We start from the raw sequence: 13646 nt of genomic DNA, 5'->3' as shown, positions 1-13646 counted from the left end.
ATGAACAATGATCAAAACAAGCATCTGTAATGTATTCGGTCTCGCCTTTGGGACCTTATATGTATTTAGCTGTGCAGCACATTAGTCTGGGTGCTAAAACATCTACTGTTCTTTAACATGCAGGGAAAGTAAGCACCAAACTGCGTGACACGCCAGGTATGGGAACACATAGAGAGAAATATTGCCTTTCAGTGGGAAATGGTATAGTCCAAAGCTCTGTTTTTACTATAAAATCAGGGCCTTCGGTAGTCATATCACTGAAAATACAAGATTTAAAAAAAATATTATTGTCTACGAGTGCTCGTGGAAGACAATTTCTATGGACTGGAATCTAGAAAACGCTAAAGTGATTCTGGTATGTTACTGACCTCTGCTTGTCGTTTTCTATCAAGAAAGTTAAATAGAAGCAGTGGCCAGAAAAAGAAAAAAAAAGAAAGTCTCTCAGCAGAAAGCAATTCTGGTATTTTACTGACCTCTGCTGGTCGGTTTCTATCAAGACAGTTAACTGTTAAATAGTGGCAGTTGAAAAGAAAAACATTATTATCTGCTTTTTGGTGTGTTTAACTTTGCATTATACATTCCATTGCTAATCTTTCCATCTTCAACAAGACTATCTCTTTTACACGAAAGAGTAAGACACAAAGGGCTTAAGTATTTAGAGCAAAGGGTGATGTTGTTACTATGTATTATAAGGAACGAAATACCCTGTGCCATATGTGAAAAGGCTATTGGAAGTCACATGACCTTATAAAGGCACTTAGCCTTAGGCTTCTTTCCTCTATATTATTTATTTATTTATTTAAAAGGTTTCATATAGCGCTGGCTGGACCCGAGGGTATCAGAGCGCTTTACAAGGGATAAGGCAGGAAAGATTGCATTAAACATTTAAACATTTGGACAATGAGGAAATATACAAGCCATGGGGACATAAAAACGATACGGAAAAACAGGGGGAAATAATATAAGGTTTACAATGGTTAAACATCCAATCTACAGCGGATTTAGAGGGCATGGTGAATGGGGATGGTGAGGAGGAGGGGAGTAAGGGTTAGGGGAAACAGTGGAAGGTGATGGGCAGGGAAATAGTACGAGTGCAAGGGCAAAAACAACGAGAGGAATCGAAGGGAGAGGGACAGTAGTCTTGGAAGATAAGTCAAGAGGGGAGGGAAAGGGAGTCAGAGCATCGAAAGGGGGAAACCTATACAGTAGGGAGGGTGGTGGGGAATAGTGTCCAGATAAAAGAACATTAAGGGCCCCAATATTTGTTGAGAAGGTGCAGCTTAAAGTCCTTTTTGAAGCTAGGGTAGGAGGGGTTACAACGTAGATCTTTAGGGAGGGAATTCCAGGTGGAAGGTGTATTTCTGGAGAAGGAACGTGACAGAGTAGATTTCTTGTTTAATAGAGGCGGGACTAGAACAAGAGCATTCGTGCCCCTTAATGCTCTGGAGCAGCCGGCTTTGTGGGGTTTATCTGAGAGGTATTGAGGGGTGTTTTGATGGAGGGCTTTGTGCGTAATGCAAGCATTCTTGTAGATGGATCTGCCTTCAATGGGAAGCCATTTGAGGGTTTTGAGAGCGGGGGAAATGTGTTCAGTTCGCTTGAAGTCCGTAATGAGCCTGGCAGCGAGGTTAAGGACGGACTTGATTGGGGCTAAGTGGACTTTCGGTGTTCCAGTAAGAGTGGCATTACCATAGTCAATTCGGGACTGGACCAGAGATTGAGCCACTAATTTAAAGTCATCTGTAGGAATAAAGGGTTTGATTTTCTTAAGGTGATGGAGAGTGTAGAGTGCGCTTTTAGCCAAATGTTTGATGTGGGAAGTAAGACTGAGGTTCTGGTCAATACTGATTCCTTGGGATTTGACTAAGTTGGATATGATGAGAGAACAGTTGAGGGCTTTAAGGTCAGAGATCCAGTGTTGAATTGGGAGTGAGTTATTTTTAGGGTAGAAAAGAATGACTTCAGTTTTTTTAGGGTTGAGTTTAAGGTGGTTCTGATGAAACCAGGATTGAATCTTGGCCAGGGTCTCATTGAGGTGAAGAACGTCCGCACAGGATTTAATCTTGTAATAAAGTTGGGTGTCATCAGCATAAAGGTGGTAATTGATTCCCGCTTGCTTAAGGATGAGGGCGAGGGGTTCCATGAAAAGGTTGAATAGAGAAGGAGAGAGAATAGAGCACTGGGGGACACCTAAGGAGGCCAGCAAGGGTTTAGAAAGGCAGTCAAGTATTTTAATTTGTTGGGATCTGTGCTGGAAAAAGGCGGAGAACCATTTGAGGACAAAACTGTTAAAGCCAAAACGATCTTTCAGAGTGTTAAGCAAGGCAGCGCGGTTGACAGTATCAAAAGCTGCAGAGAGGTCAAGGAGAGTGATGAAGGTCGTTGATTATGTTAAGCATGGCAGGTTCTGTACTGCAACCCTTTCTGAAGCCAGACTGAAATGAGTCCAGGAGGTTGAATGTATCAGTATGTTTGTCCAATTGGAGTAGGGCGCATTTTTCCAGGGCTTTGGATAGCAGCGGAAGGTTAGAGATAGGACGAAGATTGTTTAAGTCGTTGGGGTCAACTGTGTGGTTTTTGAGGATAGGGGTAATTTGTCCAAGCTGAAGGGAGACAGGGACACAACCGGAGGCAAAGGATGAGTTGATGATCGAGGTCCAATATGGGGCAATGGTGAATTTTAAGTCTTGAACCAGGTTAGCAGGGAGAGGATCACAGGAATGGGAGGAAGATTTAAGCTTGGCAATGATGTTGAGGATTTAATATTCAGTGACTGGGCAAAAGTAATGCCAGGAGGCGTTATTCTTTTGCTGGAGGTTGGTGGAGAGGGGGTCAAGAGGAGGAACAACAAGAGGGAGATGCGGAGCGCCAGGGGGAGGGTTGGGTGGGGCAGGTGCATTGGTGGGAGGGTCATGGGAGGAGAATGGGTTAAGGGGGGGGATAGAGATAAAGGATGATCAATCTTAGAGATTTCTTCCGAAAAGAAGTTCGCAATTTCTTCGCATCTCTCAATAGTGGCCGACAACTTAGGAGGGGCAGAGGCTGTTTGATTTTTAACAATGTTAAATAGTTCCCTGGGTCTGTTTTGGGCCCGGTCTATATTGTATTGTAGTGTAATTGCATTCATATAGTGCTTACTACCCCTGACAAGGCGTCAAAGCACTTTTTTGGTGAGTAGCACGTGACTCCGGAACCCATAAAGGATTAGTGGTGCTAACAGAACTCCTAGGTAACTTGCAATATCCTTATAATGTCCTGCAGGCAGTACTTTATCGTATATATTGCTGGATTACACTTGTGATTTGTTATATTATTATTATTCATAGCTTTTTTTCTAAATGTTATAAACTTTGTTGTTCAACCTAGAATTATAAATTAATTGCGCAAAGACAGCAACTCAGAGAAATATCAATTCCAGTGGAAGGTTGCAACATGGTCTACCCCCATCAAAGTGATCAGATAAAAGGAAAAAGCACTGACAAACCAATTGGGACCAAGTAGTCTACCTCCTTCCTCAACATTGATCCTACCTCACTCTGATCTGAATCAATATAAATCCAAAGTAAGCAAATGTGCTTTGTAAAACAAATGATATATTGGTAGAAGTTTCCTTCAAAACAGTAGAAAATAATTCTAATGTTCCATTCTTTTACAAACAGATCCCAGATATTTCTAGCTTTTGTAGAAGTAAATCAGGCCATTTGTCATGCTCTCCAAAGCAAGAGCTTGAGAGTGTGAGGCGCGACGGTAACACGGGCTCTACCGCCCGCATGGAAACTACAATTCCCAAGCATCGCTTCCGGGTAGGCGCGCACGCAGGCCGATGACGCGCCTACCCAGGAAGCCATTTAGGAGGGGCGGAGCCAGCCGTCGGTGCTGCAAATTCATTTTTCCCAGAGCGTTCGCCGAGACGAGGATCTGCGCCTTTGCATCCGGACGCCTAGTGAAGCGGCAGTGAAAGGGCGGTAAGGGTGACGGTGTCACCACGCTTAAAGGGGGTGTGTTGGTGTAACCCTTCGCCACGCGGAGGAACAAACACTGGGGGAGAAGTGCAAGACATTAATTGTGATTCTAGTGGTGTAGCAGACAATTTGGGCCCACGTTTAATCTGGGTTCCACGCTGGAAGGGAACGCGATTTCTCCTACATGTTCTATGTATGTGTGTGCTGAACTTTCATATTCATACGAGCCCTACTGGTGTGATAAGTGAAACGCTTACACTATGTTGAAACAGCAGTGGCGGGCTTGCGAGAAGTGTTACGTCAACCAACAACGCTAACCTCAAACAGGAAACGCTTGGCATGAGGATAATGCCATGAATGCATAAGTTTATTTACGTTTGGTATTACCCTGCATATACCGTATGTGCTCTGGTGCTCTTGCTTTCTCTTTTCACAGTATAATTAACAAGGGGAACCGATAAGGTAGCTTTGGACCTCGGGTGATTACTTATTTTAAAGAACAAAGGTCCTCAGCTTAAGGTAGGTAAAAAACATTTCGACATAGACTTCAATGAGAACTATGTTTTTTACCTACCTTAAGCTAAGGACCTTTGTTCTTTAAAATAAGTAATCACCCGAGGTCCAAAGCTACCTTATCGGTCCCCTTGTTAATTATACTGTGACTTAGCGCAATCGCTGGATTGCAAGGGTTCTCTACCCCTCCCAGCCCTGTTCTGGTTGGGCCAATCTAGTATTGAGTGGCCCTATATTTTCTATCTCCCTACCCTTTTCTATTCCATTTTACACCACAGCATGTCAGCTTTTGCACCGTTATACACGGATGATTATATTAAACAGCTCTGTTCAGGCCCATCACTACTATCTGATACTCCGGATATACCCACTTCATCAAATACTTCAATACCAGACCAACTTGAGAAGCTAAAGAAAAAGCAGGTCCGTCTACAGTTAATGATTCTGATGCTTACAGATTATCTCAAGGCCGAAGTCATTCCTCTAGGTCTCCAGGTACGCAACATTCCTGGGATTTTTACCGACAATCCCAAGTATATATCCAATTTTAGCTACATTGGAACCACTTGCTCACGCCACTGGTTGGTACTCGGAATTGACATTGCCACAGAAACTCTCAAAGAACTAGAAATAGAGATTTCAGACATACTTAAACAAATCCAAGATTCAAACCCGTCGACCGAAGGCAAAATATTGTTGGAACAGATCGATAAAACGGTCGCAGATTTTCACAGAATTGAACAGAATAAAAAGGCCAACAAAATAAAGAAGGATATAAAATCTTACAGTACAGAGACCACCTATCCATACCTACATAAAGATTTTTATACCAACAGGTCCTACTCCACACATCAGAATAACCGCCCGTGGGGTCGTTACAATAGACGCCAGAACTTGGTAGGTTTTTCAGACACCTCAGCCGACTCATCGGACAGTTCTGACCCCGGGGAAGGCAGCAGCACTACAAGACGGGGAGGCTCCCATCAGAACACTTTTTTAGCCAGGGGCCCGCAAGACCCACCTCCACGCGGCAGAGTGAAGAAAACCCAACGGTGGTACAACCCACCAGGGGAGCGGAGGACCCGCAACAATTTTTACCAATGGTAATGCCAGTTCACTCAGAAGAGCATTGCATTGACGCCATTCCCATTTTTAATCTCTCCACCCACTCATTGGCTAAAGACAAATTATCCCTCCTTAAAAAAGGATTATCCTTTGTTCCGACAGTTCCACCTAATTTTATGGATCTGCAAACAGAACTCCTCAGATTTTTCCGATGCATTCGCCTCCAAGCCTTCTTCCAGTTACATCCCACACCAGACCATATTGCCAACACACCTTTCCGTCCCCCATCAACTTTCCTGCCATCTGCAGGAATGATACCTACAGAAATACTTACCTTCGAAAAAATGGTTTTGAAGGACCTCTCCAGCTTACAGAGCAACAAAAGGTTCATTCCTTTCAACATCACACTTAAAGAAAAACAAGCTATCAATCACCTCAAAACAAATTACACACTTGTAATCAAAAGTGCCGATAAAGGGGGCGGCATAGTGCTCCAAGACAAAACGGCATATATAGCAGAAATCCAACGCCAACTTGATAATAAGGATCACTACATGATGCTGGCTTCAAACCCCACAAAAGAGATACAGGGATTGATCTTCAAGACTACCACAGAGGGACTCCATGCTGGCTTCCTCTCAAAAAAGGAATTTAATTTCCTGAACGTAAAAACACCTCGTACTCCTGTATTATACACGCTCCCAAAAATCCATAAAAGTACAAACAACCCGCCTGGCCGTCCAATTGTCTCTGCCTGCGGCTCAATTTTGGAACCGCTTTGCTCATATGTGGATTTCTTTATCAAAGATTTCATTCCCACCACCCAATGTTATGTGAGAGACTCTATGGCACTGATAAATATGATTGAACACCACCCTTACAATCCTATGTCAGAGACTCTATGTACTATGGACGTGGAGTCTCTGTACACCAACATACCAAAGACGACTGCCCTTCTAGTGATACAAAAGACACTGGACTCACGCCCACGCCCACATGCCGTTCCTAGCACTTTCATTCTACAACTCCTAGAACTATGCCTTACTCACAATTTCTTTTTGTTCAATAATACCTTCTATCAACAAATCAAGGGCACTTCTATGGGGGCTATATTTGCTCCTAACCTAGCGGTGCTCTTCATGGATCAACTGGAAACCAATGTCATTCTGACTCCAACAAACCCCTTTTTTCCAGGCATTGTTTTTTGGCGTAGATACATCGACGATATCTTCATTATTTGGAGACAAGACATCGGTGCTCTACGCCAATTCCTACATTAGATGAACAATAATTGCTCAGGGTTGTCCTTCACAATCACCACTGACAGTGATTCTATCGCATTTCTAGATCTGACGATTTTTCATTCTGATGGCGAGTTACTAACACGCTTATACCGCAAATCCACTGAGCACAATACCCTTCCTAATTACACCAGTAATCACCCTAGGGCCCTAAGGGATTCTCTGCCGTATTCCCAATTTCTGAGAATCAGGAGAAATTGTTCATGTAAGGTGGACTACTTCAGAGAGGCAACTGTTCTTGCCTCAAAACTCAAGGACAGGGGATACCCCAAAAGAATTGTGAAAAATGCGTCAAAACGAGCTTGGTATTGCCCCAGAGAAGTCTTGTTGACCCCGAAACCAAAAAAAGAATTACAAAGAATTGCATGCGTCACAACCTTTTCCCCTGTGTCCAACAAGTTGAGGAAAATGATATTGCACCATTGGCCCATTCTAAATGCTGGCAGTCTTAACATTGACAAACCTCTGTTTGCATTCAGAAAGAGTAGAAATCTGAAGGATCATCTGGTCAGAGCTGCATTACCTGTCACTCCTAACACTACTACTCTTGATGCACTGTGGGGTCTGTCCCCCATTGTTGGGCTAATGCGGGGGTTGCAATGTTTGTCTATTTACCATCGAGGGTAAAAGCTTTACGTTTAAGAACACCACAGTACATTGCCAATCATTCTCCAACTGCAACACATCCAATGTGATCTATCTCATCCATTGTCCATGCCAGAAAGTATATATCGGACAAACAACGCAAAGAGTCAAGACCAGGATCTGTCAACACAGAAGCCGCATCCGCTGTCGGACACCAAATGCGCCCCTTGTTGACCACTTCTCTGAGGCCAATCACAGTGAAGACGACATACGCTGGACTGTTCTTAAAGTTTTGAAATTGCCCCAAAGGGGTGGCAATATGGCCCAATTGCTCAACAGAGAGGAATTAAAATTGATTATCCTCTTTGACTCAATACGCACTGGGCTCAATAGAACTGAGGATTGGACAACTCTATGAACTTTATTGAAATTGAACTCTAAACAAGCCCAAGTTCTACTTCTATTGACACTGACAAAATTTGACAAAATTTGAATGTAATACTATTCAATGTAATGGATGAACTGTTTTCTTCTTAACAAAACTGTAAATATGTATATAATATGTATATAATAAGATCATATATTGAAATGGTTTTTGACACTTAAAGATTTAAGCACATAGGCACCACTGCACCCACGACGGATTGTCTTTTAATTGATCACTTGGCGGTTTTACCATAGTCCCCTCTCACCTTCCCAAGATGTCTGCCAACCAAGCGCCCCATTCCAAAATGGCTCTCATACTGGCGCTTGCACAGACCTCGTCTGTATAGTCCCTCGTCTATTGTTACACAAGTGGACGAAGAGGCGCTTACATAAACAGCATATCCCGACCCACAATGTGTTACTGCTACCATGCTGTAAACATAGGAAGACCGTACGCTGTAGTCACGAGACTCCGTTGAGGTAAGCCCTTGAAACTGAATCCGACATATCAGGAATTGCTCGTGCCCCTGACACCCTTAACCTAATGCCCTCTCCCGCTTCCACAGCTCCTCATATATTAGCAGCCATTGCTTGCTGCCTTGATTCCTACGTCGCTTCCACCGACGCGGTGCCCGGCTGGGCTCTCTGAACGTGACCTTACCCATTCAGACCACGCTCCACTTTCCCGTGTCCAAGATAATTCCCATCCACCTCCGCACCTTGTCACAACATGTTCCTCCGGCTTATTTACATAGCCGCTCACCAATTTCCTTCATCCCCAGGTGATCTTACAACACACTACGTGCCTTTTCCCTGTGCTGGTCACACCACGAGTCATTTCATAAGATTATCCTTTAACTCCCAGTGAGTACGCCAGCTATCCTTCACTGCGCCGACTACTTTTTAATCACTCCAACACGTTCTTTACAAATTCTACACTTGCGCCGTCACCCTTACCCGTTCACTGAAACTTTGACACACCTCGCCCTTTGTGCTTTTTATAAACTCAACTTGGCTTAACATCGAATCCTCCTTGGCATGCCTTTTAAATCCAACAGTGCATGGAACACGCACATGATATGCGATATTTTGATTGTGTCTTAATTCTCACTGCGTCGTTCGTTCTTCACAAATTCTCACTTAGACACTGTTTCACAGTTCTCGTAAAAACTGCTTATCTAACTGCTTCCTTAGTTCTTAAAGCTCTCACCACGTTTGTCCTTGATGCTTTCGCAACCATTTGCATGAGTTACTTCGATCGGGTTTCCCTTATTTTGCTTAAGAAATTCTTCACTTAGTCACAGATGACATATATGGTCCTCACAACTTGCAATGATACTGACATGCTATCTCCAATTGTAAATGGTAGACCTTATTTTGTTTTCTCTCCCCCTTTTTCCTGGTTGTATCTTACAGGCGTCGAAATCAAATCAGGCAACTGTTTATGTGTAGTCCTGAGGATGATCCCCTTGCATTAGGAGCTAGGGATCGAAACGTCGACTTTTCAAACAGTACCGCAATTTATTCATTGTGTAAATTGTATTGTGGTAACTGTGGGTTAGAGCTTATTTAAGATTGTATTGTATTTTAAGCCACCATTTGCTCCAAAGTTTTTGCCTGCCATTTCTTCTCATTTCCCTATTTTCCCTCTTGTAAAGCTCGGTACAGGATTGTGTCTATGTTTCATCCTTTCTCCTTTCTTTCACTCTGTTTAACTTTTGCTACATCTGTTCTAAATAAACGTTCCTCTGTCCGCCTGGACATTGGAAGACTACCCATAGTTCTCATTGAAGTCTATGTCGAAATGTTTTTTACCTACCTTAAGCTAAGGACCTTTGTTCTTTAAAATAACTTGCTTTCTCTTTTAGCAGGGGCTTGGTGTGAGAGAGGCTCAACCCCCTCTGTGATGCAAGTACTACAGTGATAGTGGTGGGTACAGAGGATGTAAGCGTGTGTGCGCTTGTGTGTGTATTGGCAGTGCAGTATCTAGATGTTTACCGTGGGTGTTTTTCTCTTCGTTAAGTTACATGCAAAGGAGCCTGCATATGTGATCTTCACAGCACGAGCCTGATTTCAAGACAGCCTGTTGTATTTTCCTTTACAGGTACATACTGCATAGAATATTGTTTTGGGTTATTAGTTTAGAAACGCTGAAGATAGAATAAGTTGGTAATGGTGTTTTGTTTTCACTTGTAGGTCTCCCTCCCCGCTGTCCCCATCCTTTCCGTCCCTCGCTTAATCATTCTTACCCTCTGCGCTGTTACAGCATCAGAGGGTGGAGCGATTGAGAGGTGGACCCATTTGAGCAACGCACCGATCCTGGGAATTTAGAATAAAACCTTGACACCATACCAAGTGGTGTACTTCTACAAACACTATTGGCATTCTGTTGGCATTCTGTGGCATTAACGACGGTTCCTTTCTCCCCCTCACCCCACCCTTTTTCCCTTCTGTGTAGCTCCATGTGAATCCTCCTCCACATCACTGTCATTCCTCCCTCACAGCCCTTCTCTTTCCCCTTTGTATTGTTCCTTGCTCCTGCCCCTCTGTCCCTGTGGCTTGTAATCAGTGCTGCAGAAATACAAGCCAGTCTATGAGGAAGGCTCTTTTGCTGTAAGTGTAATTTATGACAGCACATCTCCCAGACAGACATACTGTTTCTAATATAATATCAGTGGGTTTTGGGTCTGCTTCCTTCAAACCTTGGCTTTCTTTCATCCAGCCTCTTTCAGCCATTGCCTAAATACTTTGCTAATCACACCTTGGCTCCGCCCCAGTGGAGTATTTCTCTCTAACTGTAATGTTATTGACTGTTTGAGTGTATCCTTCTGCTTCCAGTCTAGTGCTTGCATTATAAAGTGTGAGATATTATTTTACACCTTTCATAAGTATGGTAAGTAGATCACAATGTTTGCCAGATTGAATTATTTATGCTATACCTACATTTTCTATTGAAATCAATCATTTTAATTATTATTTAGTAGTCAGAATTTTTTTAACAGCAATTGAGTTTGAGCCTGACCCCATCATGGCTGCTCCATTGACTGTTCTTTTTGACATAGCAGCCTGCCTTACCCCAAGATGTCTCTCCCGATCATGCAAGAATTCAGTAGCATCTTGTTGTCAGAATCACCAACATCACTCTCCTCTCCTTCTGAGAGGTGCTCCCACCTGCTCCTCCCTCTCGTTCTTCCTCTTTGGACCCCTGCTCCTGTCTACTCTATGTCACTCCTTGTTAGTCCGTCACCAGCTCCCTCTCATTCCTCTCTTTTATCCATCTCTCTTTCCCCTTTATGCTGCTATTCATTCTCCTGCTCCTTCCTCCCAGTGGCATGTCATTAGTGCCAGAAAAAAGAAAGTCAGTCTATAATGTGGGCACTCCAGCATTCAATGTATTCATGTTATCACTTCATAGAGTAATGTGTTTCCCAAAGCACAGTAAACCCAGACCTACTAGCTTTGTCATTGCTTGTGAATTCCAGTTTCGATAAAATGTTAATTCCTAAAAAGATGTTTCTGAGATCTTTCCTGAAATTAGTATAATTTGGGGGTTGGTGCTGCGTTACTTAAGGTAAGTTCTATGTTCATAGGGTATTACTGCAGAAGGATTGTTCAGTGTTTGCATTTTTATCATTGAAAGCACTACTGTGTGTTGGTTGGTGATTGGTTACATCTTTAGAATTCACTTAGAATGTAGGGCTGAAATGGTGACTGATGTAGAGGCTTAGGTGGAATTTTGTATTCAGTGTGTGATTTAAAAAAGGCTTGAGCTAAAATAAAATCCCATAGCACAGCGTCTTTTCTAAATTAATCAATCAATCAAACATTCTGCTTGAACTGTGTTTATTTTAAAAGGCTTTTGCATTTATTTTCTCAAATCCTTCTTGCTGAACGTTTGTAATTTTTCAAACTGGGGGGACCACCCCTATCCTTTCACTCTCTCTTCCCCTCTTCTTTGTTTACTCCTTTTCCACGTCTTGTTGGTTTAATCAATGTCGGGGGCTGTAAGAAGGAGTTCACTGAGACAGCGATGTAGTTTAACAGATTTTATTCCTGATACATAAACACCAACAACCAGGAGCGTCCGGCGTCTGCGAGGTAGATCCAGCGACTGAATAACGTTGCGGTGAACCACGTAGACACCGTTCCACTCCGGAGCGTGGAACTCGCCATGAATCTTGACAGGGCATCCTCACTCTACAGAGTTGCGTGAGGGTGCTTCATACTACAAGTATAGAACAATATAGAAGCATTAAATCTGCAGCATATAGAAACATGCATCGACATTTAATCTGTAAGGAGGCTTTCTTTGACGACACCCACTTCTCCTGTAGCCAGGCACAAAATAACAAGGAGTAAAACAATACACAACCATTAAATCTGCATTGCATCTTTCTTTGGCAACACCCTACTTCTCTTGCAGCCGTGGTGCTAATGGCATCCTGCTCATTAACACCTACAGGACATCTCCTGCCCAGCTCTGAAGAAGACTCACCTAGAGAAGAAGAAGACTCCTCATGTGAGTCGTGCAACCAGTAATCACATTGGCCCAACTCTACCTCGGAATGTTTCCTCAAGGAGAGCGCCAGTACCTCAGAAAGGTGAACAAGACTCTTCTTGTTCCGCCATCCCTTATCACCAAGAAGAGCTGACCCCTTGCTCACTTGTATGACCTGTATGGAAGAGGTGAAGTTCGACAAACCCTTCAGCACTCTCCTGGGACTTAACATTAAAACCCACTCACCAACTTGAAGGTTCATGTTTTTGAAACTCTTACCAGCATCAAATCTCTGCTTCATGGCACTCTTCTTCTGCAACACATGGGAATCCACGGCGACATTCTTAAGCCGAACATCTTTCCATGTGCTCTTGCACTGCAACCATTCAGGAAACAAACTCGTATGCACGTTTCTCCCTCTCAATAGTGTAAAAGGAGGAACACCAGTGGTTCTGTGTAGTGCAAGGTTGTCATTCCAGATTTCAATGCTAACAAACTCCTGCACATCCTGTCCTGAGGAAAGTACTGTCTGAATCCCTTCTTTCACTTCTATTCACCCTGTCAACTAAACCATTTGAAAACGGGCAATATAAAGCTACCTTAGCATGCTTACATCACTAAGATCAAGAAATGTGTGCATTTTGTGTGACAAGAAGTGTGATTCATTGTCTGTAACTATCACCCTGGGCAAACCTTCAACAGCAAACACTTGTTCCAAAAATTGAATGGCATTCCCGGTACTAGGGGCATCACAAAACATATGATATAACCACATGGAGTGATAATCTATTAGCAATATCGAGTAACTGATGTTGCTAGGTAGGACCTCAGATAGCCCAGAGACATCATCCCAACTTTATCTCACAGTCTTTCAGGGAACGGAACAGGATGGACACAAGTATCAACCAGATACTTGACTTACAATTCTAAGAAAGGCCACCAATAGCACTGTTTGAGAAGATTGCACATCTTGGTGACCCATAAGGGCCCACGGTGCGCAGCCATTATTTTGTCCTTCCTTAAGCTGTCCGGCGGGATGAAGAAATCATGAAACATAATCATGTCATTAACCACAGACAACTCAGTGGCCACCTGAAAAAATCTCGTTAACTCACCAGACAATTTTCTGCCTTCAGGCCAGCCTTCTCTTATACATTTCTTGACTTGACTAAGTTTAGAGTCCTTAGCATAAACCTCCTTCCAGGCGTGTTTAGTGACACACTGCCTCAGGCCCCCCTGGTGTGCAATTGCTTTAATGCCATTTGTAAGACAGGCCTCCCTCAATCTTGGCACACA

The 13646-nt window shown here is 43.2% G+C and overlaps 1 protein-coding gene across 1 annotated transcript in view; it reads right to left on the bottom strand.

Annotated features, from left to right (window-relative positions):
- Window positions 1-13646, bottom strand: part of ADGRG4 (adhesion G protein-coupled receptor G4) — a 1724535-nt gene that overhangs the window by 96745 nt on the left and 1614144 nt on the right. The window lies entirely within an intron of this gene.

Source organism: Triturus cristatus, chromosome 5_2, assembly GCF_964204655.1.
Source record: "Triturus cristatus chromosome 5_2, aTriCri1.1, whole genome shotgun sequence".
Classification (NCBI taxonomy): domain Eukaryota; kingdom Metazoa; phylum Chordata; class Amphibia; order Caudata; family Salamandridae; genus Triturus; species Triturus cristatus.
Note: the sequence above shows the minus strand (reverse complement) of the source record. Positions and strands in the feature narration are given on the sequence as shown.